The following is a 24,356-nucleotide window of genomic DNA, read 5'->3' as shown; positions in this document are numbered from 1 at the left end:
TTGTAGTCACAGATGTTTCTCCACTGTTTTTCATATCATCATGGTTGCTTGTTAGTTTAATTATAGCCTAGGCAGCTGTTTTAAGTTATTTAATTATTTAGAGAAGAGTTCTGAGGGGAACATGTTTTTACCAAGCAATTCTATTTGACATAGCCCATCATTTGGTCCATTATCAATATTGTCGTGATCCTTGCTAAATGAGCCACATTACAATTCCCACAAAGTTGATTATCCCTATTGGTGCAATGCGTAGGGTGTTTGCCTTTCACACCAGCGACTCAGGTTCCCTTCCCCGACGTCCAATATCAATATTGTAGTGATCCTCGCTATATGAGCCATGTTACCATTCCCACCAAGTGGGTTAACCTTATTGGCTTCCCTGCCCCACCATTTGGGACATTGGTGTCAGAAGTGGGATGGCGGCCGTGAGGCCATCAGAACACACGGCCCGGCTGTGTGAGTTGGCTGAGTATTTCGAAGCAAGGGACGTGCCTTCCCATTTGGAGGGGGCATTGTAATCTTCACTTTATGAGACACGTTACAATTCCCACAAAGTGGGTTAAACCTATTGGCACAATGCGTAGGGTGTCTCCCTTTCACGCCAGCGACCTGGGTTCGCTTCCATGCCCTGCCGTGTGCTACAATATCATTACAGAACATCTCTTGATTATGACCCAGATAGAAAGTACCGTCAGCTGTTGTAATAACTTGATCTGTTATTCACTGAAACATTGTTGAACATGTAACCAAAGCAAATGGTTGAATGTGTCTGGCTGTTCATGTCATTCAAACCCAGAGAGTCTGTGTGGATGGTTCAACCATAGGATCCAATTAATGGATATTATGGCCCAATTTCAAAACAACCACTAGAGTCTAGACCAGGGGAACTCAACTCTCTCCAACAATGTCTGGATCCTGCTGGTTTTCTGTTCTAACTGATATTTAATTGCACCCACCTGGTGTCCCAGGTCTAAATCAGTCCCTGATTAGAGGGGAACAATGAAAAAATGCAGTGGAACAGGCTTGGAGGTCCAGAGTGTAGTTTCAGGGGTATAGACCATATCTTTTGGAGCTCTGAGAGGTTTTGACAGGTGTATGCAATATATAGACATGATGCACTCTGCTTGCTATCTCCACAATGATTACCAGTCCTCCACTCTCTCCACATTCACTTGTGACAAGTTATTTTTATATGTCCGCAAAGTGTGCTTCCCTCTGCATTTCGCTGTTCAGTTGAGGGAGTGGTTTGGCTTTTAAATCAGTTCTGCTGCCGTTCTTTGAGAGAACACTCATCCGTCGGTTTCTCATTGAAGAGTTGTCTTGTCTTCTGAGTTGTGATGCAGTAGTAGTACTAGTAGTACTAGTAGCATCTGTTTTTCAGAAGGCATATCAATAAATTCAATGTTACAACGAGAAAATAACCTCGTACTGATAGTAGAAAGGGTGCAGCTACATTCAGCATGAGATCACTAACACGTATCACGGTCTCCAAGACTACCTCAGAACTTATTTGTAGCTATTTTTGATACATGGTAGAATTCACCCTCTACTGACCCTGTCCCTGAGTTGGTCATGAATATTCTGCCTTGCTCGAGCATACAGGAAGAAATTGAGGCACTAGGCCTCCTTGAATAAACTCCACAAAAAAACTAGTACGGTGTAGTCTGGTTACATTAAACCCAGTTGGTTCCTTTTAATTAAGCAATCACTAAAATTGCAGAATGTTTTTGATTGTATTAAAAAAATCAACACTCCCACATAGATAGGTTAATTACTGGTGCTGGCCTCCATTCCATAGAATAAAATATATGGACTTGTTACTTTTGAGTTTCATCCTCTAAGATAAAAGCCTCTAAAAATAACTGCAGCTGTATGAAATGGTCAAGGTTGGATTGTAACTACTTTCATGCCCATTTTAAGGGGAGCTTGTATATCAGTGCCTGTCTCTTCTGCGGTCTCTGTACGCCTGCCAGCCCAGCAGGGCCAAATAATATAATCAAGGACATCGTAAATAAAGACCTGGTATTTGTCATAGGGGGAATTCATATCAACAGACCAAATACGGGAGCCATAAACTGTTACCCTCTCTAACATAAACAACGTAGGGGTGCAATGAAATAGGGGAACGTTTATAAATCGAAACTAACGGCTTCCATGCGGGGTGAATCATTTTAATTAAAAGAATCAGTGGTTAATAAAACAAACAGCTACAACACAGTTTAGTTCTAACTTCTAATCTAAACAGAGCGTTTTCGCAACCAATTACTCAACCTTGTCAGTTATGGTGAACGGTGTGGAATGTTTTGAAACGCCTACAGGACTTTGATGATCCTGAACGAACCCCCAGGGTGGCAGGACCTCTGCTGTATTAGAACACATTGATATATGATGATAAATCTACATCCCTCCTGCACCAAGCAGAGAGAGGGCCACAAACAAATAGATTGGAAACGGGAACAAAATCCACCCTGCAGGCTCATTAACTGCGAAATAAGCTCAGGCTTCGCTGTTACCTTTATACACACAAACACACACACACACACACACACACACACCAGCCAAACCACTCTCTCTGAGCAAACACACGCACGTACGCACAGCCATCAGCCAACACTCTCCATTCCCCTATGAGCATAGTAGTGTATGGCCGGTTGCCTCTACCTGCTCGGCACTTCAATATCCCTCCCTAATGCACGCTTAGCTGGGCCATTCCCCCCTACTCTCTCTTGCTGCCTATATGCATTTCTGTCATGCACACTTGGGGCAGAGCTGCAGGCGCTGAAGGTCGGGGAAGCAGTTAGGGGAAGGAGCCGTTTCCCTTTGAAATAATCCCATCCCCCTGGATGAGAGCAGTGTCTCTAGCCATTCACCCCGGGATAGATTGGCTCTGCTTACGGAATTCAGATGAGCTGAAGATTGGAAGCCTTGGAAGTGTCAGAACCCTTAGTGGAACAATGAGGCTGGGTGAGATTCCATTCTAGTCCTTCCATGTTCTCATCTCAAGCCCTTCCAAGGAATTCTGTAATGTATCGCCATGGTGATAAGGCCTCGGCCCAGGTAGCAACGAATGAGGTGCAAGGACCAGAGGATGGTGGGATGAGCTATAGGAAGACGGACTCATTGTAATGGCTGGAATGGAATAAATTGACCGTTATCAAACATCTGGAAACCACATGTTTGACTCCGTTCCATTAATTCCATTCCAGTCATTACAATGAGCCCGTCCTTCTACAGCTCCTCCCACCAGCCTCCTCTGGCATGGACATCACATATAAACTACCAACTGCGAGACTAAACAGCTTTAGGGAGTGTATATATAATATATCATTACAAATAATGGTTTTTGAGGTAGTGTGTATTTTGTGGTCTCTCCCTCTACTAGTTTCTAGAAGCAACACAGTGTACTCCATCGAGCACACTGACCTTTCCAACAGCCAAGCCTTCATAAAATATTCATAGATGCTATCGATGTATTAGGATATGCAAAATACGGCCTTTTTTCACTGGCACTCAGCACAAGGCAAAACAATCCTTGAGGAATCATGGTAAATGCTGCATGAGCCCCATTTGAGAGTTCCGCTTGCTTTGATAAAATTCGGTTTGATAAAATTCGGAACCTTTATATAAACACTGGAATAGAAATAGAAAAGCATTGAATGTCTCACATGGACCGCCTCCAGATTAGAATGAATCATTTAAAAACTAAGCAGGGCAGATATATTTTTTTGAGCAGGTTTTCTTTTGTTTTTCTTCTTGTAATACCTGATTACTGATTATGGGTTAGGAGAGGAGAGACAGGAGACCGCTGAGCGCTATTACAGAATCGCTATTCATACGATTAGCAAAAAACAGCATGTGGAAACATGATCCATTTATTTTCCCGTTTGGGGTAGGAACATTAATTTTACTTAATGTGAATCCTGTTTGAGCAGACAAGAATGGCCGCCACACAATTTTGGCGAAAAATTGAAGAAATTGTAGGTTTTAAGAGTTAAGACACCTTTTCACATCGCAGCCAGCCCTGATATGGCTAAATAATAGAGCAAAGTAAATGGTAAAAAAAAAAAAGACAAATAAACATTTTCCAAGACTTTTGGAATGTACTCAAGTTCCAGTGTGTGTATTAATTCAATATCCACATAATTGCCTCGCTCATTAAAACTCATTTTAGGATAAAATAAAGACATTGCTCAGTTCCAATTCAATAAAATAATTCCAAGAGAACTAAACACTTGGACACCTGCCCCAGGTCATCATTAGGGAGAAGGGTCTAAAGGGCTTTCTCTTGATTGTAGGTCAAATATCATCATCATCAATTCAACCAAGGTGATTCATTCTTCTCTGATCTCAAGACAAATCCCTCAACTCCTCCGAAATGATTGATTTGACTTAGTATCTTGGTCCAGCGACTGATGCTTTTTTTCCCCCCTTACAGTACTGTATTCTCAGTTTGGCACTGACTATATGTTGGGTCCTACTCTATGTTCTTCTTTTTGGACAAGTCCCTCCCTCCCTGATTCACTTGGTTTCAATACGTTTTCTCTCCCGACTGAACACAACCCTGGGTCTTGTTCATTAGGGCAAACCGTAGCAAAACATTTAGCAACAACAAACGGAAATCTTTCTTCTTATTGTACAAGTCCAGGTAGTCCCTTTTGTTTTTCGACCTTCCTTTGGGTGCCAACTGAACATGCCCCTGGTTTACTGTGTGGCGTAGTTGTCACCTCCAGCCCCTCCTCCAGCCCCGCCTCCAGCAACACCCACCAGCATGTTGTTCTTGGGGGAGCAGCTGTCTGGCTCCATGGTCATCACCCTGACAGAGTACCCATGAGTCTCTGCTGCCCAGGAGCGGTCCAGATCCACCAGGCCCATGCACTGTTTACCTGGAGGAGAGGGGTCAAAGAGCACAGTGATGATGTCACTGATGCAACAATAATTACGTTTATTTATATTCCACACACTGGCAGCTAAGAGGTGAATTGCATAACCTAAATAAATACAACTGATAGAATGTTCCCCTGTCTCACCGTATAATTAGCTTTGTTCTAATCATTCTTAGAATTTGCATTCATATTAATATGGATATACAAAGTGAGTGCTGCATCCTTTGTGGATAACACCCTTAGGCCTCTTCTGTACTGTAGAAGTCTTTAAATCAGTGTATTGAGGCCTCTACAGCACTCAAGAGTCTCCGACGGACCGACGCTCAGATCTGACAGGCTCAGGGAATAAGCAATAAGATCAAAGATGGTAAGTGTGAGTTGAGGAGAGGTTGAGGAAGGGGTGTCATGGCAGCGGCAGCGCCCCGTTAGTGGAATCTTCTATGACAGGAAGTGTCAGGTATGGAACGTACGAGGGCGGTTCAAAGTGAAAACACAACAGGGAGTACCTTCACTAATTATTCACAAGTATTGAATGTGCTGGTATGGGATAAGTTTTGCCTTTAAAATCATGATTAATAAGATCCTATGGACAGGGGGCCCTGATCCTAGATCAGCAAGCCTACTCTGAGACCCTTTTAAAATATTGACCCAGGTACTGAAGGGGTATCAGTTTGATGGAGAAAGATGATCAACGTCCACCAATCAGTGAGGTTATGATTAGACCATTAGAAGTCCTGCATTCAATATACTGGATATAATCATTCCCCCTTTGACTTTGCCTTCAGCATTATGGAAAAATGACATTGGCCACTTGTAAGGGATCTGTTTGTGTTAAAAGGTGGTCATTTCACAATGTGTGTGTGTGTTACCTATTAAGCGTCGTTCTGGAGGCAGCTGGACCGCCGTCTGGTCTGCGAAGCGGCAGAGGATCATGTGCTCCTAAATGGAGGAAGAACAGAGAGAAAGACTTAACTCAAACCACACACAGCTACAGCTAAAACTCATCAGCTAACTAATCACTAATGGATGCACGTATGACTGTAAATTGCTTTGGATTAAAGCGTCTGCTAAATGGCATATTTATTAAATGTTTTATTTACACAGACTTCAACCAACCCCAGCAGCAGAATGTTCATTCCAGGCTTTCCTGAAAGTCTCTGTATGAAGCCATATTGTACATCATTAGAGTCACATCTCTGACCTCTGGGAGGATGAGTCTCCCTTCCTGCTGTTAAAACTTCCTCCTATTCTTCCCCAGAAGGTAAAAACACCAAAACCCAGGGGACAGTAGCTATCTTCTCATGTCTTTCTTTTTTCACCATCTAGTCATCTTCTACACCCCTTTTTCTATCTACAACCCCACGGTAAAAACACCAACCCCAGGAGGACCCTAGTTAACCTCTAGCTCTAACTGATTCCATTCGTCACTGTGGAAGGATCAGGAGAGTACCGTCCTAGCCAGGGTTCAACCACTATGACTCGGCACCAAGCACAACACCTCACATCATTAGCGTTCTATTACAGCCATCTGTCATGGAGCTCCGCTGTCAGTCTGTTCAACTAGCTCAGGGGGGGAAAGAGTGCACTGTGATTGGTTGGTTCACTGTGTTACAGTAGCAGTGAAATGCAATATTGGTTTCTGTTCGGTCAGTGGCTGTTGTGGTGAGGTGAAGAGGAAATTCAGTGACTCTGAGGACAATGGAAGTTGATCAACATTGTTCTTCATTTCGGCCTTTAGCCTTCATCAGGGTTTTAGAGTGGAAATAACATAGTCTCAGTAATACAGCCTCTCTCCACTAAGACGAGGAGCAACACCCTAAAGGAATTGCTACAAAATGAAAGAGAACAGAATCGTTAAAATCATATCGCGATGATTCGCCACAGAGGAGGTTCAGAGAGAGAGAATTTGTATGTTAATAGCCGGAAAATGAATCCGGTTGCTTAAATGGAATATTGATTTCTCTTGTCACATGGTGCAAAGTGTTTGTGTGCATATTTCCAGACTGCCATTACGCAATCAACTATGTGGCCAAGTTTCTTTGTCAAAGTTTCTATCAAACTAGAAAAACACAGAGATAGATGGCACACACAACTTTCCACCACCAAATACCCTAAATTCAGTGCAAAATACACAAGCAGTATTTTTCTTTAATCTGTTAATACAAATCTGTTAAGACATTTATTGCAGAGAATAGACCATTACCAAAATATACTAGTAGTAGTCAGAGAATAGACCATTACCAAAATATACTAGTAGTAGTCAGAGAATAGACCATTACCAAAATATACTAGTAGTAGTCAGAGAATAGACCATTACCAAAATATACTAGTAGTAGTCAGAGAATAGACCATTACCAAAATATACTAGTAGTAGTCAGAGAATAGACCATTACCAAAATATACTAGTAGTAGTCAGAGAATAGACCATTACCAAAATATACTAGTAGTAGTCAGAGAATAGACCATTACCAAAATATACTAGTAGTAGTCAGAGAATAGACCATTACCAAAATATACTAGTAGTAGTCAGTTTTCGGACCCATCAACTGTCATGTTCCAGTTGTCATGGCGAGGCCCTATAGCAGGCCTCAGCTGATTAGAGTAGTGAGTGACTGAGGCCATACATCATTAAGAGATTATGATGTCATCAACTCCTCCCAGTTCAGTGCACTGTCAGTGTCAAGCGATAAGACTTGGGCCCTTTTCTGATACTCTGAAAATGCATTCTGCCTTCCTTTAAGTAATCACTGATCTGACATAGAGCCTTGCGTTCACCTACCCAAAATTGATGACTCCAAGGAACGGAGTGAAGTAAGGATGCATTTGTCCTCCTGTGTGGCTCAGGACAAATACGTCTGCTAAGTGACTAAAATGTACATTTGGAATAGTATTTGAACCTCCGCTGACCTCAATCAAGCCATGAACTTTCTCAACATTCAGTCTCTTGACCGTCGATCTACTCATGATTAATGTTGTTTTGAAAGTGCACGTTTTTTTTGTTGCTGTTGCTTTTCTTTTATGTAATGAATAGCGCTATAAACGTTGAATAAATTATTATTGGAAGAGAGCCTTGGTAGAAGTGGTGTGAGGCTGTAACAATGTGATTCCTGGAAAAGCTGGCTTTAGTTACCAGGATAAATCAACAGGAGAGCTATTTCTGTCTCTCTCTCTCTCTCTCTCCCTCTCTCCCCCTCTCTCTCTCTCTTTCTCTCTCTCTCACTCTCAGAGTCAGAGAAAATGACTTGGACTCCACTTGAAATTAAACAATGCATGTGTTTTGTATAACCTCTTGTAATTCGTGGCAAGGGAGCAACTGCTTTCAGCACGACTGTAAATGATGATGCTTTATAACTGAGGGGTCAAAACTGTTGTAGCCTGTGTAGGAGAACACTGTTCGCAATTACCATAAATAAATAAGACTTTAATTAAATCAGACTTAGTTCAATATTCGCTGCTGATATGATATACATCCAAACAAACAATACATTCAGTGGGGAATCTAACACTCATTTTAAATTAATTAAACCTACCTTGTAACTCAGTGTCTCCAGAAACTTTTGCTGCAAAATGAGAGAATGTGAAAGAAGTGAGATATTTTTTGGAATAATGCTCAGAGAAAAGACAATTAAATGTGAAAACATTTCAGTAAATCTGCACATTATGCTTTTCTGTGGGAAAACTATTTGTATTGCATTGTATACACTGATATTCACATACTGAGTCAAGTATCCATCTTCTTTTGTCTTGATAAGTCATGATATAACAAACTATCTTCTTATGATAAACTCGATACATGACAAAAACCCTAACAATGCTCATTTTGAGCAAAGTCTTTATCCAATGTTCTGGGAAACTGGCAGTTTGTTTGTGGTGTTAAAGAGTAGTGAGAAAGAGCGCAAAGCTAACTAATAATCACCATGGCACTGAAGACGTCAAAGGTCATGTCACGGGCAGTCAGACCACTGAGGATGAACTAGTCAAGGCTGTGGTGTAGTGTGGAGTAACATGAATACTGACACTGCTACAGGGTTAGCTTGGGCCCACCTCATATCTAGTAATAGCCTTTAGCTATACCACAACCTTCAGTACATTCTCTCTTTAGAAGACCATGTTTTGTGGTCATTGAGGCCTTTGTGTTGTCAACATGTCACGTATCCTTCCTCCTAGTTCTCATACCTGCCACGTCACACACCAGTCAGTCAACAGAGTGCTGTCATGGCAACAGGAACAACAGCACAAAAAAACGAGGTCCCACATTTTTCTCCCTCGTTCATGCCCTCAAGCACAATTCCGACTCTTCGGATCTTACCTCAGCCCAGGAAAATATCAAGACATCAAATTCATTAGTTGTTTCGGCTCGGCCCCAGAATGAAATGAGCAAAAGTACTTTTCGGAGTGAGCAGTGATTCGTCTTAGCCAACTTATTTGGTTATGGGGTAGGTTTTTACTCTGTCATTTTGTGACAGCAGCCCTGTACTGAAAGATCTGATTGAATGGACTGAGACTGAATGAGAGAGCAGGGTGACACAGAAGTCCTAGACGCTGTGGAAGAGAACATAAGCCAGAGACCAATGCAGATAGAGAAGGAGGCAGAGAGGTACAAGACCAAGAGAGAGAGGCAGAAATGGTGGGAGATACAGTCGATAAAGATAACAGAAGAAGACCGGTAAGGAGACACAAGATACAGACAGTGACAGACAGACAGACAGACAGTGACAGACAGACAGTGACAAACAGTGACAGGCAGACAGACAGTGACAGACAGACAGACAGACAGTGACAGGCAGACAGTGACAGACAGACAGTGACAGACAGACAGACAGTGACAGACAGACAGTGACAGACAGACCGTGACAGGCAGACAGTGACAGGCAGACAGAAAGTGACAGACAGTGACAGACGGTGACAAAGAGACAGATAGGCAGACAGAGAGACAGAGAGACAGGCAGGCAGGCAGAAAGACAGGCATACATTGAGACAGACAGGCAGACAGACAGACAGACAGACAGACCTCCTGGGGAAGGTGAACTTCAGTGTGTTCTGGACAAAGCCGTAGCAGCAGGGGCTGACCACGAAGGCCGCTCCCGCCTGGACACACTGCTCCACCACCATGTCTGTCGCCACGCCACACGCATGGAGGGCCACCTGCAGACACACACACACACACACACATTAAAACACAGGCACACACATTCACAGGCGCGTGCGCAGACACACACACATTTGCACACATATTTTTAAAAAATGACCCAATCAGAACACCCTCTTTCTCTGCATCCATCACATTACATCATCACGATATGATACACCTCATTGGAAAACATCTCGGATAGCAAACCAAACCCTGAGTCAATAGGGAAAACAAACTGAACCGTTTGAAATAAACTCATTGATTAACTAGTTAAAGAAGCCTCTTGATGCTGAACGTGTGGAGTAAACAAACTTTGAGTCGTTTAGCAGTGGAGGCACGGAGGAACCGGATTTCCCATTGAGCAGGTAAACCGTGCCTGACGCTCTGCATCTCAACAGACATTACTAGAGGAGTGGTTAGAGGTTGCTGGGTGGAGGGAGGGAGAGAGGGAGAGAGGGAGAGAGGGGACTCTGGGACTCTACTGTAGCAGACTGTTTCCTAATATCCTGGTCCTGGGGACCCACTGTGCATACTGGATCTACTTCAGGTCGATATCCATGAGTACAGTGTTTGTTGATCAGTTGACAAATTCATTCCGGTGTGCTAGTACTGTCTGAAATACATCAGATAAGTGGCATGGTTTGGGGTACTCAAGGAGATGTTTGGTAAACACTGGAGTAGTAGATGTTGATAATTCTGATGCTCTTCGACTGAGAGCTAAGACATTTCCATCAAAATACCAAACATCTATGGTAGCTGGACTACAGCACCTGGAACCACATTTTGTTGGGAGTAAGTTGGACCAGAGCCATGCATTTAGAAAGTTGGGCTCGATGCGGTTTCTGCATTATGATGCATTTACATGACACTTCAACATTCTATGGCAGTCATGTTAGCTCCCAATTAACATTACATGGGGAATATTTAAACAATGCTATGTAACTAACTGAATGTCTAGAATTGGAACAAAATATATCACATTCTAAAAGTTGTCCTAACTCTCTAAACAGTATTACATTTACATTTTAGTCATTTAGCAGACGCTCTTATCCAGAGCGACTTACAGTAGCAATTAGGGTTAAGTGCCTTGCTTAAGGGCACATCGACAGATTTTTCACCTAGTCGGCTCGGGGATTAGAACCAGCGACCTTTCGGTTACTGGCACAACGCTCTTACCCACTAAGCTACCTGCCGCCCCATATGTATGGCTCTGGGGTAGTACTTATCAGCAAACTATTACTACTGGCTATTCTCAATCAGCACTCTAGCACTGGGGCCCAGTCAGAAACACTAGCTAGCTAACGTCATCAGCTTCGAATGGAAGATCCAAAATGAGGTGTTGGGAGAACTTCAAAAGATCCACAAAGACAATGTTAGAGATAAGTCCATGTCCAACGGATTCTGTTCAACGTGTGAGACAGCCTCTTCCAAGATTTAAGATGAGAATCCTAGCAAATCCCCTGCTAAAGAGCTCCCATTCCTTTGGGATGACGTCCCCTAAAGTTACTTTAAGTCCACATCAAATGCATCATGGCAGGCTGACTACTGTAATCCATCACAGCCCTAATATATACCACCTGCTCCTTCACATCCATATCAGAGCTTGGCTCTTCTCTGTGGATTATGACATTTCTGTAACTATAAAACCGCAGCCAAGTTTTTGTATACACTCCTCTCTCATTCTGTGGTTGCGGCAGAAGGCTTTAGAATAGCTCAGCCAGGCATTTCCAGGGAGAGTTGGACGGGCTCCTGAGAAATATACTGCAGCCTAGAGATTTAAGGAACCTTAATCCGACTGTTGTTTGGCCTCCAATATAGTGCGGAGCACCTCTCCCCCCACCACCCCCAGACCACACTGGAGCCATGTAGTACCTTGGCCTGGGTTGGCCCGTCTTTGGCATGACTATCTGGAGGCATCATTCCAGTCACGGAGGGGAACTAGAAGACAGGTCCTTATAGGAACAGAGTGCTGGAATGTTAGATGCAACTCTTTAAGCCAGGGTTCTTTTGTCTTTTGTCCTGGGGGCATACTGTAGTTTCAGGTTTCCATTCCAACAACAAACCAGCATCTCATTAAACATATTACACCAGTGAAGGCAAATCCCTGTAAAATGGTTTATTGAGGTCAGTATAGGGAAAGTATCAGAAGTAGAATGGCCGACAACAGCAATACTACCAAGACCACCAGCAACTTCAGCACGAGCAGCGCCAGCGGAAAAGAAAAGATTACAAATAGAAGGTACTAGCCACATATTGGTAACACATTCCGAGGCCTCCTTTGTCTTTTATCGTCGGCCATCTTGGAAGCTAGTAATAATGTGTGGTAATGTGATAAAGATGGAGGTCCTTCCTGCCAACCAGACCAAAGGAATGTTGTTAGCTGTTTTGCATTGCAGAGGAGGAAGCTCTGCATTAAAATTCCAAAATGTATTCTTTGTTCTTGAAACACAGTGTACTACGTTGTGTTCTAGTATCGGTTCCTTAATAAAGAGGGAACGTTGCAAAGGAAAACACAGACAGACCACGTGATAAAACAAGACTAAAGAAACAATTGCAAAACTAGACTAAAGAAAGGGACTGTCCACGTGGGGAGAGCCTGTTTCCATTAAACCAGAGGCTTCTGTGGAGGCCGGTATAAATTATGGATTAATGCAAACCGATAAAGGATTGAGGAGTGTTCAGAAAAAGCACTCTTTATTAGTCTCACCTGTCTTTTGGGGGGAAGGTGGGAGTAGATCTTATTGAAGATTCTGGTCCATAATGGTTTTTCCCCCTCTCACCTTTGCACAAGTACAACTTTACATCATAATGAATAAGAACAGGCGGTGGGCTGAAATATGAGCTCTGAAACTCTTTATTCATGGCTAATACACCCTGGTCCACACACACACACACACACAGAGACACACAGTCTTAGCATGAAAAACACTTCACGGCTAACCACGGCAATACACCCTGGTCCACACACACACACAGAGACGCACAGTCTCAGCATGAAAAACACTTCACGGCTAACCACGGCAATACACCCTGGTCCACACACACACACAGAGACACACAGTCTCAGCATGAAAAACACTTCACGGCTAACCACGGCAATACATCACATCCCGTGTGCATCGGGTGCTTATTACCTCTGGTACTGAATTTACATTTTTCCCCGGTATTACTTTTAACACTCTATAGTGCAATATGGGAGGCTCTGTCAGTGATGAGGAGAGACAACCTACCTACCTACCTACCTACCTACCTACCTACCGCACAGAGCAGCTTTACTTTGACTCCCACTGTTCTAGTCTACTCAGACCCTAAAGCTCATCTACCCCTGCTGGTTGGAGAGGGCTAGGGAGGGAGAGTGAGTGGGAAGAGAGAGAGAGAGAGAGAGAGAGAGAGAGGTGGGGGTGATAGCGAGAGAGAGCGGGAGAAAGCAGAGAGAGTGAAAGAGAGAGAATGAAGGGTGAAAGAGAAATAGATACTCGCGATAGAGAGAGGAAGAGAGAGAGAGAAAAGAGAAGAGAGAGAGAGAAGAGAGAGAGAAAAGAGAAGAGAGAGAGATAAAAGAGAAGAGAGAGAGAGAGTAGGTGAGTGAGAGAGAGATAAAAGAGAAGAGAGAGAGAGTGAGTGAGTGAGTGAGAGAGAAACGAGAAAGAGAGAGAGAGAGAGAGCAAAGATAAAGGGACCACACTGAAGACTCAGATCTTCTCAGCAGTATTCAGATGATACGCTCCACTACTCTCTGTTCCTCAGAGGACCTGGCTCTCCCCAAGGAGAGGGGGGGGGGTGCAGGCCTCAGCCATCACTCTAATACTAAGAGAGGAGAGATACACTGGTGGATATTCTATGAGAGGAGATCTATGGGGGATAAACTCTCTGACACCAAGCTGATACACACCTGGCCTGGCACACGCGTTGTTCTTCCAACATGAGAGAGCAAGCCTCCATAGCTAAGAATAGGGAACAACCTAATTAGCCTGAGTAAATGACTATCTAGGGCTAGAAATGGAGCCATGTATAATACATACTGCCATTATTCAGCATGATAGGCTGCACCTGGGGGTGAGGGAGTGGGCACTAACTGGCTGCACTAAATAATATGCTGTGCATTCACACCACGGACACCTGGGGGTGAGGGAGTGGACTATAAAAAGTGTGTGTGTGTGTGTGTGTGTGTGTGTGTGTGCGCGTGCAGAAAAACATTCCCTGACTACAGTAGATACCAAACACACTCCCCAACCCACACAGTACTGTGGAGAGTGCATTGCTGTTATGTTTGTTTTTGGCCAAGTGGAGCGGGTCTCCATGAAGTGGCTGGTCTGCAACAGTAGTCAGGCACTAGCTCTAATAACAGCAGGTATAAATATACCTTCTATTGGTCCATAGACAGAGAGATGGGAGTAGGGTGGAGGAAGCTTTTAGCACAATGTCTAGTCTGAAACTCACTACGGTGACTCACTCTGTCTGAACACATCGTAACATAACGTACCTGGGACAATAGATGGACATAGTATACGTTTTACATGTTGTTTTTTAAAGGTAGCACCGCAGATACTGAGACGAGCGAGATGCAAGACTTCGCTCTCACACAGTATCTGTGCACAGGTTTGCTTCACGCTGTCACAGAGTGGTAGCCAGGGGACCAAAACAGTGGAGAAGTTGAGCTTCGCGCTTCAACGCTCTTAGTTGTTGTGGAAATTGACCCACTACGCTGTTTCTTTCTGCATCTACGTCATATCACTGAGTCTACCTTTAACATCATGTTTGACCTATTTTAGGGAGGGACTGGTGGACTACCATACACCTGCTGGACCTCAGGCTGGGGGAAGCAGGGAGGAGCAGCAAGCCTGAAGTAAAGTCCAGATTCTAGTCTGAATCTCAGCTATGATGACTCACTCTGTCTGAACAGGAGAGATGGGCATAACCTACATGTTTTACATTTAGATTTGAACATTATGTTTGACATATTTTAGAGACGGATGCATGATATACTGTAATATAATATAATATAATAGATATTTAGTTGTCCATTAAGTCCAATCAATTATTTATTATTATTATCTGACACTTGATAGTTAAACGTGAATGTTTTCATTGTTTCTATCAAATAAATATATTATTAACACCAACACTTGGCATCTAGGTTTAGTACACATACAGGCTTTACAGTTCATTTGTGGCGTGGGAGATGACTTCCTAGCCTGGTTAACCCCGACTGAACTCCTCACTCACCATGATAAGTGAAGTGACACAATGGTGAAGTTACCATCCAGACTGGTTTAACCAAGCTAATGAATTCCTAAATCAAACAAGCACCTGTTCTGTGGCCAACAACCAACACAAGCAGATCAAAATAGACGTGACGATACTGTAATTAACGACAACTCTTTTAATTTGGGACTAATTAGGCAGTTCAGGTCGTTAGAGAGCCACTGATGAACGTGGGCGTTTATTCCATTCTGTCAGGAGAGGAGAGGAATTGGAAATACACTGCGGGAGACGCACACACACACACACACACACACACACACTGTAAGTGGTGGTTCTCATCTCATCTGGCCCACAGACTCTGTGTGGAGGAGAGAGAGGAGAGCGCTAGTGAAGTAACTTATAACTGCGGTAGGAGCGGCTCGCTGAGTGAAATAAACCACAATTATCTAGCACAGCAAGTGAGACCTGTGTGTGTTTTTTGTGGCTCGCTCACACACAGGTCTCACGCTGGCTGATACAGATGCAAATGAGTCAACTAGCGGAGTCAGATGATTCATGTGGTCAAAATGAGAGGTCAACGTAATAAACGCTGCAAATAGCTGGGGAGTTGAAACGTTTTGCCTTCATAATAAACACTTACTCTTCCAAACGGTTATTCCTTCTAACCTCTGCCTGAATAGAATATATTGCTCCTACATCTTTTGGCAGGGTGTTTGTTTTCGCTCCACTTCAGTGCTCTGCAAAGTAAGCAATTAAAAGGAAAATGTGTTTTCTTTTCAAAGTATTGGAGGAGGAGGAGGAGGAGGAGGCTTTTGATTACCCACAATGCTCAGAGAAGGGAAAGGACAAGGTCCCTGTTATAATCAGTTGGGGGTGCAACTGGAGAGCAGAAGTTACCTAAATAAACTGTCAAAAGTTTTCCCCTAAAGAAATGTAATCTTTGATTCTTCTCAAACATTCAAACATACTTATATGGGCTAAACTTATCCAAAATAAGTTCCAGTTCTGGGGAAATCATTCTAAATCCATAACTGAACAAAAAAGGAATCCTGCATGCTGTTCTACTCTGTGACAACGTAGATAAGACACTTTGAGAGCAGCAAGTCTGTGGACGATTCCTTTCTTGTGCAAACTGAGTCTTCCCTCAAGTGTCACATTGACAACTTGAGAAGATGAGCCATCTAGAAGTACTGGTGAAATCAAACCGTTTGTTAAGCTCTCTTTGACAGTAGTAGCTCTCATGGTGTACAGTAAGCACGGCAAGTAAAAGAGATGGAATGAGTTTCTATATTCATGTCTGTGTAGTGAATATGACTGTCTCAGCGGGTTAGACTAGCATGGTTCTGGCAACACCTTGTTGTGGGTTGGATTTCCTTATAGGCCACATAAACTGCATGTACGTGCCACTGTCAATGTCAACAGTCCTGTAAGTTCCTTTTGACAAAAGCATCTGCTAAATGACCATATTACATTACATTACATTATATAAAAAAATAAGCTATAATATAGTATTCATCTATACTCACCCCTATGTGGAAGGGTCCAGTGAAGTAGTCCAGGTTGGCCTGGATGAAGCCTATGTTGGTCAGGCCCAGTTCAGCACTCCTCACCTTCCCCTAACCAGAGACTCCTCCTTGTTCTCTATCAGGATCACCTACAGTTAACCACACAAGATTACCTCTTACTTTTACCGAATCAACTCTGGTCCTCTGTTGCTCAGTTGGTTGAGCATTACTCTTGCAATGCCCCAAAAAAAGTGGGTTTGATTCCCGGGACGGCCCACACGTAAAACATTTATGCACGCGTGACTGTAATTCACTTTGGATAAAAGCGTCTGCTAAATGGAATATTATTATTTATATATTATTACCGCTTACACATAGCTAATCTAACATTACTCTTAGTTGACTCTTACCTCCTAGGTTATGAATAGCTTACTAGACAGCTATAGGCTAAAAGTCTAAGAATTATTTGAAAGAAATACAATTCTACAGTGTAAAATAATTAAATTAATGAAATACTAAGCCTGTTATTTGCAAAGAGAGGAATGCGATACAACATGCTCGAATTTCAAAATTCTCTGGAAAAACACAACACGAATGTGTAACTCAGTATCGAATTATGTCAAGCCACCCTAATGCGAGCTAGCTTCAACTTGGTAGACAAGACAGTTGTGTGGAGAAGCACTGAGCTTCAACTTTCAACCTACCTGGCAGTCGGGCAGCATGTGAGCCAGAACGATCCCGACGTGGCCCTGGAAAAACACAACACGGAAAAAGACAAGACATAAATATATACGGAGGAAAAACACGCTTCAAAGCCGAGCCGAGCACATCAAAGGGGCTGTGATCAGTAGTGGCCTACCGCTCTGTCTACTCCAATATTGATCCATTATTAGCCACAGTCAGTGCTACTGCTGTGAAGTGTGCATTCCCTTCACGATAGACCACTCACTCTCTTCTCTCTCTCTCCTGTCTGTCTGTGCATGGAATAACAAGAGTTTTCCAAAAGAGAGCGAAAGAAGATAAGAGAAGAAATGTAGCCTTTCATCCTGATTTCTAACAGACAGTCTAATGAGGACAGACAGATAGGGAGTGATTGACGGATGGACAGAGGAGGTGGTGGAAGGATAGAGAGATGGACCGAAGGACTGACGGACGTACTGTACCCCTCCGCTGCAGAAATCCACCACTGTGTCCCCCGGCCGGGCCAGCTCCGTCGCCATGGCGACCAGGTTGTTCAGCTGCTGCCGTTTCCTCGACGCGCGGACGTCAGACATCTTCCCTGCAGACAGAGCTGAAGATTCAGTAAAAAGGAATGTTGTGCTTATGTAATAGAATAATAATATATGCCATTCATCAGATGCTTTTATATTGGTGGCCCCAGCGGGAATCAAACCCACGAACCTGCCGTTGGCTTCACTAACTTATGTAAGTCTTATATAAGGTGAAATAAGAAGGTATTGGATGGAATGGTATGAGCTAACAAATATCAAACATATCTGTACAATACCAGAAGTATCAATGTTTGACTGGAAGATGAATCAACATTATCTAATCACAGTACAGTCAATTCAGATGTAACATATTCTCCTTCAAACACGTTTGAATTGCTTTTTTATTTCTTTAATCCTTTCTGTCTTTTCGTTTCAGGAAGGAACCTTTATAAAAAAGCTTTTGTAACCCAAGAAGATGCTCTCTTTTTCCCATATAAATGCAGAAGTGCCAGACAGCGTTCCTATTTCATGTGTCCCTGTCTTGAAGTGCAGAACATTCTGTCACACTGTGTTTTACAGGCACAGATCTATGATGATACAGTACATGCTGTAATCCAGCTACAAGGGCCACTCTCATCATCATCATCCCTCACCAACCACACAGTTTCTACCAACCGAGTGCAAAACACCATTCAACAGGGTGAAACAAAACAAGCGACAGAGCCAAAATGGAGTGGAAACTCTTCTGCTTCAGCAAAGAAACAGAGCCACTTTGGCAGTATGCAGCCGCACAGGGTGTACGTGATTAACTCAATGCACATTTTATCCCCCTCTCCTCCTCCTCCTGTCTGTCGTGGCGGCGGCGGTGAGCCATGCGTGGCGTGCGTTTGCGGTACCGTTTCTGGCCCATAAATCCTGAGTGATGAGTGTTTCGTTTACCCCGGTGTCATGCTATGATAACCGCTCGGCTGGAATATCAGAAACACATTATTGGTGCTCTTCCTTCGCTCCTCAGCTCACTGCCGCCTCCGCAAATTGATATACGGGCGATACACACACAGGCCGGGTGGCGTGCAGAAGAGAAGAGATGACAGTAGCAACGGGGTAGACCAATATTCTCGTCACGCTAATACAAATAAGGAACTTCACAGCCCTCCCCATTGTTATTTACCTCACACTGCTTCATATTAAATCAGCTCCCAGAAGTACAAGGAGAGAATGAAAAAAGCAAAGGGAGAAGCACGTCAAAAACAATGGGGTGGTATTGACCAGGTGGTAGCAGCAGCAACTTTTCATTTCGATGGGTTATTCAGATCCACGTCTGTTCTCTCCTAAATAGCCCAGCCTCCTGTGAGGCCTACTATTGAGCGCTTTTATGCCGTCGGATTGGAGGAGCGCTTCGGGGTCTTAATTGACAATTGCCTTGCGCGGTGGGATGCCATTCAGCGGCTGATACAAAACGAGCTGAAAGCCGAATGATAAACCTGGGACGTGACGAGTGGTCCAATGCAGAGAGATGAGATGAAGGCAGGGTGAGTGCATGAGATACACGAGGGGCCCAAGCCCAACAATATGGCTGACATGAACGATACAGTGTTTTATGAGAGACCGAGTACAGAGTAGAGACAACAGAGACGTGGCTCTGGGGCCAGTTCAGGAGGATTCAACACTACAGAGTATTCCGATAGAAACGCACTATAGAGAAGAGACTTGCCTCTCTGTCATGTAGAACGGGGAATCACGTCAACTCTACACAAGACATTTCTATCGCCACTATTCGGGTAAGGGCCTGTGGGACGGATGAGTGGGATGGTGGGAGAGGTCCTTTCATGGCTCACCAACAACCACTCCACTGTAAGCATGAAAGCCTTGATGAGGGGGCAGCACTAGACTGAAGCAGGGAGGCTATTGTCCAGAGCAGACAGAGAGCTGGACCTGGGTCTCTTATCCTTCTTTTATCCCGCTCTCATCTGCAGCAGAGAGGAGTGAGAGTGACCCACACGGCCCTGGCTGAATAGCCGTAATTGTGCACCCAGCAATTTCCCTTCTGCAACACTCAGCAATTTCCACACAGCCAACTGTTCTCACACCAATAGAATGAGGATAGAAATGGAAAAACTTTACAAGTAGGACAAATATCAAAGGAAATAGCAGTGAGTGTATAATAACATAGTTATAACATAGTTATTATACACTGTAGTTTGGCTTATTAAGTTGCGATTGTGTTTTTGCCTTACTTACTGCTGAATTAGGTAAGGGTCTTGAGGAACCACAGCAAAGTCCAACTCCTAATTGAGAGAGGTAAACACACAGGCTAATCTATTACAGTGTTCTGTGGCTGGTTTCCTACACTGTCAGTATGTATCACCGAGATCATTCACACACACATGCACACAGACAGACAGACACACACGTCATTCAGCAGGAGGAAATTTCCTAACAACTCCTATAAACTTACCCATTAATCTCCCCAATCAAGTGTTAATTAAAAACCTAAAAGGCCATATCCATTTCAAATCCCCAGCTTGTAAGGAAGCACTAATCCTATCATTTTATTCATTAAACTCTCAACTACCGGTACTCCAGTTAGGTTGCATGGTGCACCTGGTAGCCTGAAGTGATTGGCTGAGGACAGAGTGTCTGTCAATCTACACTATTATGTCTATCAGTGCTGGAAAGTTGTGATATCATAACAGCATGATGTCAAGTGCTATCACTCAGCAGCATGTACTCTGTGTTATACCAATGGCATGTCTCCCAGGAACTGTGTGTGTGTGTGTGTGTGTGTGTGTGTGTGTGTGTGTGTGTGTGTGTGTGTGAGCCCTCCGTCATCACCAGCTCAGTTCTAACCCCACAGGGGATTATGCTACTCTGTTACAGGGAGGGGAGACTTCCGATATGGAACACGGAACGCCACAAGATTCCCAGTGCTCCGGATGGAGATTCCGACAACAGGGCAGGGTAAGGCAGGGCACGGTATGGTAGAGGAAAATCTCCTTAGTTTGTTTTAGGAACAGGAGCGTTGGGAAGGTGGGAAGGTGGGAAGGGGGTTGTTCCATTTCATTTCAGCAAGCCATGACACCCACCATCTCAGATTGCTCTCAAATGGTTTCTGTAGTTAGAAACAGATAAGACAATTTGATTTATCTTTCAACAAAATAATGTTTCAGGAATGCTAGTCAGAAACAATTTCAGAATAATCTGAGATGGTGGGTGTCGAAATCGTCTTTCTTATGCTTTTAGAGGTGGAACGACTCAAGGGCAAAGCACACACACACCCTGGGAAGGGCGAAGTGCCAGCCCTATTTATAGCTCTCCAGGACCTCAGGCGTTTTTCCTGGTTTCCTTTGTCCCTTTGTTGACAGGGGCTTTGTGGGCATGCGTGAGCACACCTGAAACATTCGGGCTGGAGTTGGAGACTGCAGAGAGAGGGTGTATAATTAACTTTATAAAAGACGGTTGTAACAACATGGCTGCATCCCATTCACGCCCACTGAGAATTTTTAATTGGGAGTTTATATTTTAGGTTTCCGGATTTAATAACCACTAAACAACGGATGCTCACACTAATTGTGGTTGCTTAGCTGCCTACTTCAGACTAACAAGTGATAAAATAATAGGCTTATACACCTGTAGTTACAATGCTATTTCTCTTGTAGTTGTGCATCCAAAAAAGTAATTCCTTATCAATTAATTCACTCACTCTTTGTCTGATATAGCCTACAGTCTTCAGCCATTATTTCAATTAAGTACTGCTTCTAATAAAATAGAATAAAATATTCCTGGTGCTCTGGTTTAGTGTGCGATAACGGCGTTGTTGTTTTGCTGTCGTTTTCCCAGCAGACAGCAGGTCATGATTAGTGCACATGCTGGACCAGACTGTAGTGCACCCAGCCAGACGTCTCCTTTCCCATGAGATGGGCCAAACCCCATCCCACACACTCCTCCAACTCCCCCCTCTTTCTCATCCCATCATCTCTGAAATTAAAGCTTGACATTTCACTCTGTTTTGTTTTGGCACACACTCAGAGCAAGGTCGGGCCTCTTACGTCTGCTCTGAAAGACTGGGCAGGATTTGGACACCCAGCTTGACTAAAAGCCTCACATAAACTCATTTTCATAAATAGAAATGGCTGTTTTAAAGGGTGGCCCTGCATCGCATCTCATTAAACCCATCGATTGAGATGATAAATAATACTGGTATAAATCAGCTGCAATAGTAGGCCTCTCTGTCATCTACGACCTGTTTTGTTGCAAAGGATTTACTCATAGCCTGGTCAGAGATTAACATCGCATTGACACAAAATATGACACAATACTAATTACTGCTACTGCCTTGACGGAGAGCTCTGCTAATACTGTGGAAGTATAGGTTTAGTCAGCCAGTACATGTTTAGGGATTTCCCCATGTATAAACCCCCCTAGCAGACAATAGGAATGTATGTAGGCTTTATGTTGACTACAGATACCAGCATGCTGCATAACTATGATGATTCATGCTGCTTAATCTGAATGAGGGCAACCAAAGGTGACGAATACCTGAGGGCTATATCACGTCAGACTATGTTGCCAAATAAGATTGGGTGTGGGTTGCCAGATTGGGTTGACGTTGCCAGGTTGGGTTGGGGTTGCCGGGTTGGGTTGAGGTTGCCAGGTTGAGTTGGGGTTGCCAGGTTGGGTACAGGTTATTAGGTTGAGGGCGACCTCCAAAGTGAAATACTGTATGTCTGGACTGTAAAATACTGTAGTTCTGGATTCCCTGTCTATGCAAATGATAACTTTAATGAAATCTCCACAAGGTGGTTGAGTAGAAGCCCTAATAATATGGTGGATCTTGAAAACAACCGTAGTTTACACAACCATCTTCTATGTAATTCAGAAGGGATTGTGGAGTGAAAGGAGGACAATCTACATACTGATTTATGCACTCCCCCACACTCCCTCCCCATAGCTACATTCCCATTTGGTTTAAAATTCAGAGCCAATTTATAAACCAGTCGCAGTGACAACAGTGAAGTATATCATCAACAGCATGCGACTGTCATCAGGCGAGGGCTCAAAACAAGCCAAAGCCGACACCTGTGTGACAGGTGGGCCACATCCCACAATCCACCACCGTCTTCATCTCTATCATTATCATCCATCTTATGGACAGAAACAAAGACAGCGAAAGAAAAAACAGACTTAAGAAGGACACTGCAGTGACGGCGAAACACAATCTTACGGTCGGAACAGACGTTCTCATTTAGACTCACCGAACAGGCATTTACGGTAGGTAGGCCCTTGGGGGGGGAAAAAAAACAAAAAACAACTGCTACCGTTGTAAAACAGAGTGACAGACAGGAGACAGATGATAAAACTAGCATAAGTCAAAGTCGTAGCACAGGAGCTAGCCTATAGCGTAGAGCCATCTGTTGAGCAGAGCATGTCGTGCAGCCAAAACAACTGTGGAGGAGACAAAGAGGACAAGGGCAGCCAACCAGAAGCCACCGCAACATACTACCCATAAACCCCCTTCTCCTCTAGTGGAGCAAGATGGAGGTCATCCAACGGAGAGGAGCGCGGTCACAGTCAGTCACGTACGCTCGGAGGCAGCGGAGACGGATGTGTGTGTGTGTGTGTGTGTGTGTGTGTGTGGCCACCCACAGAGACAGTGGCCACCCACAGAGATCCACCACTCTTTTTTTTATTATTATTGTTGTTGCCGTATGAAATGCAAAGTAATTCCTCTGTCTTCCTCCCCATTGACTTGACTTGACCCCCTAGATGTCATTCTGCTCACATAGTGGGTTAGCTAGTATACCCGTTTGGTAATTCTGACAGGAACTGATGGCTGTTTTCTTTCTGAATGACTTCCCTTGTTGTTTAACCTTACACTGAGTTCTGCTATGTGAGCTGACTAGCTGAGCAGTAACAGAGTTGCTGGTGGTGTCTGTGTTGTGTTTGAGAATGATAATTTTGCCAGTTATCTGTTCTTTGTGGTGATAATGACAACTGGGCAGGCAGCCAGAGAGGACAGCCAGGGTGACGTCTAGGGGATTCTTAGCCTTGGATGGATGCCGGGGGGGTGTCACCTTTCCCAGTCGGGTCCGGGGTAGGGGCCAACCTGCTGGGGTTAGCTAGTCAGGCGAGCCTGGGGATCTATGGGGCCTGCCTCTGGGCTGACACACTGACAGGAGAGCAGGATCCCTGCTGGCTTTTTTCTGGCACAGAGCCTTTATTTCTTCCTTTTCTGATGCCGCAGCGCTGTGACGGGCCTATCAAATGCAGCGGAACTCTGATGGGGCCCTATCAGATTGATCAGAATGTAAACAGTGGGCAGCCTCAGTACGGGGCTCTGTGTTTAGATGACAGGGATCTGGATGAGTGCTCCCACGGCTACCGTCAGAGAGAGGAAGATGCTGGTTCAAAGACAAAACAG

General features: G+C 43.9%; 1 pseudogene; it reads right to left on the bottom strand.

Moving 5' to 3' along the window:
• Nucleotides 1-4,548: 4,548 nt before the first annotated feature.
• LOC121557054 overlaps nt 4,549-24,356 on the bottom strand; it is a 52,122-nt pseudogene continuing 32,314 nt past the window's right edge.

This window comes from Coregonus clupeaformis, unplaced genomic scaffold (genome assembly GCF_020615455.1).
Source record: "Coregonus clupeaformis isolate EN_2021a unplaced genomic scaffold, ASM2061545v1 scaf0034, whole genome shotgun sequence".
NCBI classification, from domain to species: Eukaryota; Metazoa; Chordata; class Actinopteri; order Salmoniformes; family Salmonidae; genus Coregonus; species Coregonus clupeaformis.
Note: the sequence above shows the minus strand (reverse complement) of the source record. Positions and strands in the feature narration are given on the sequence as shown.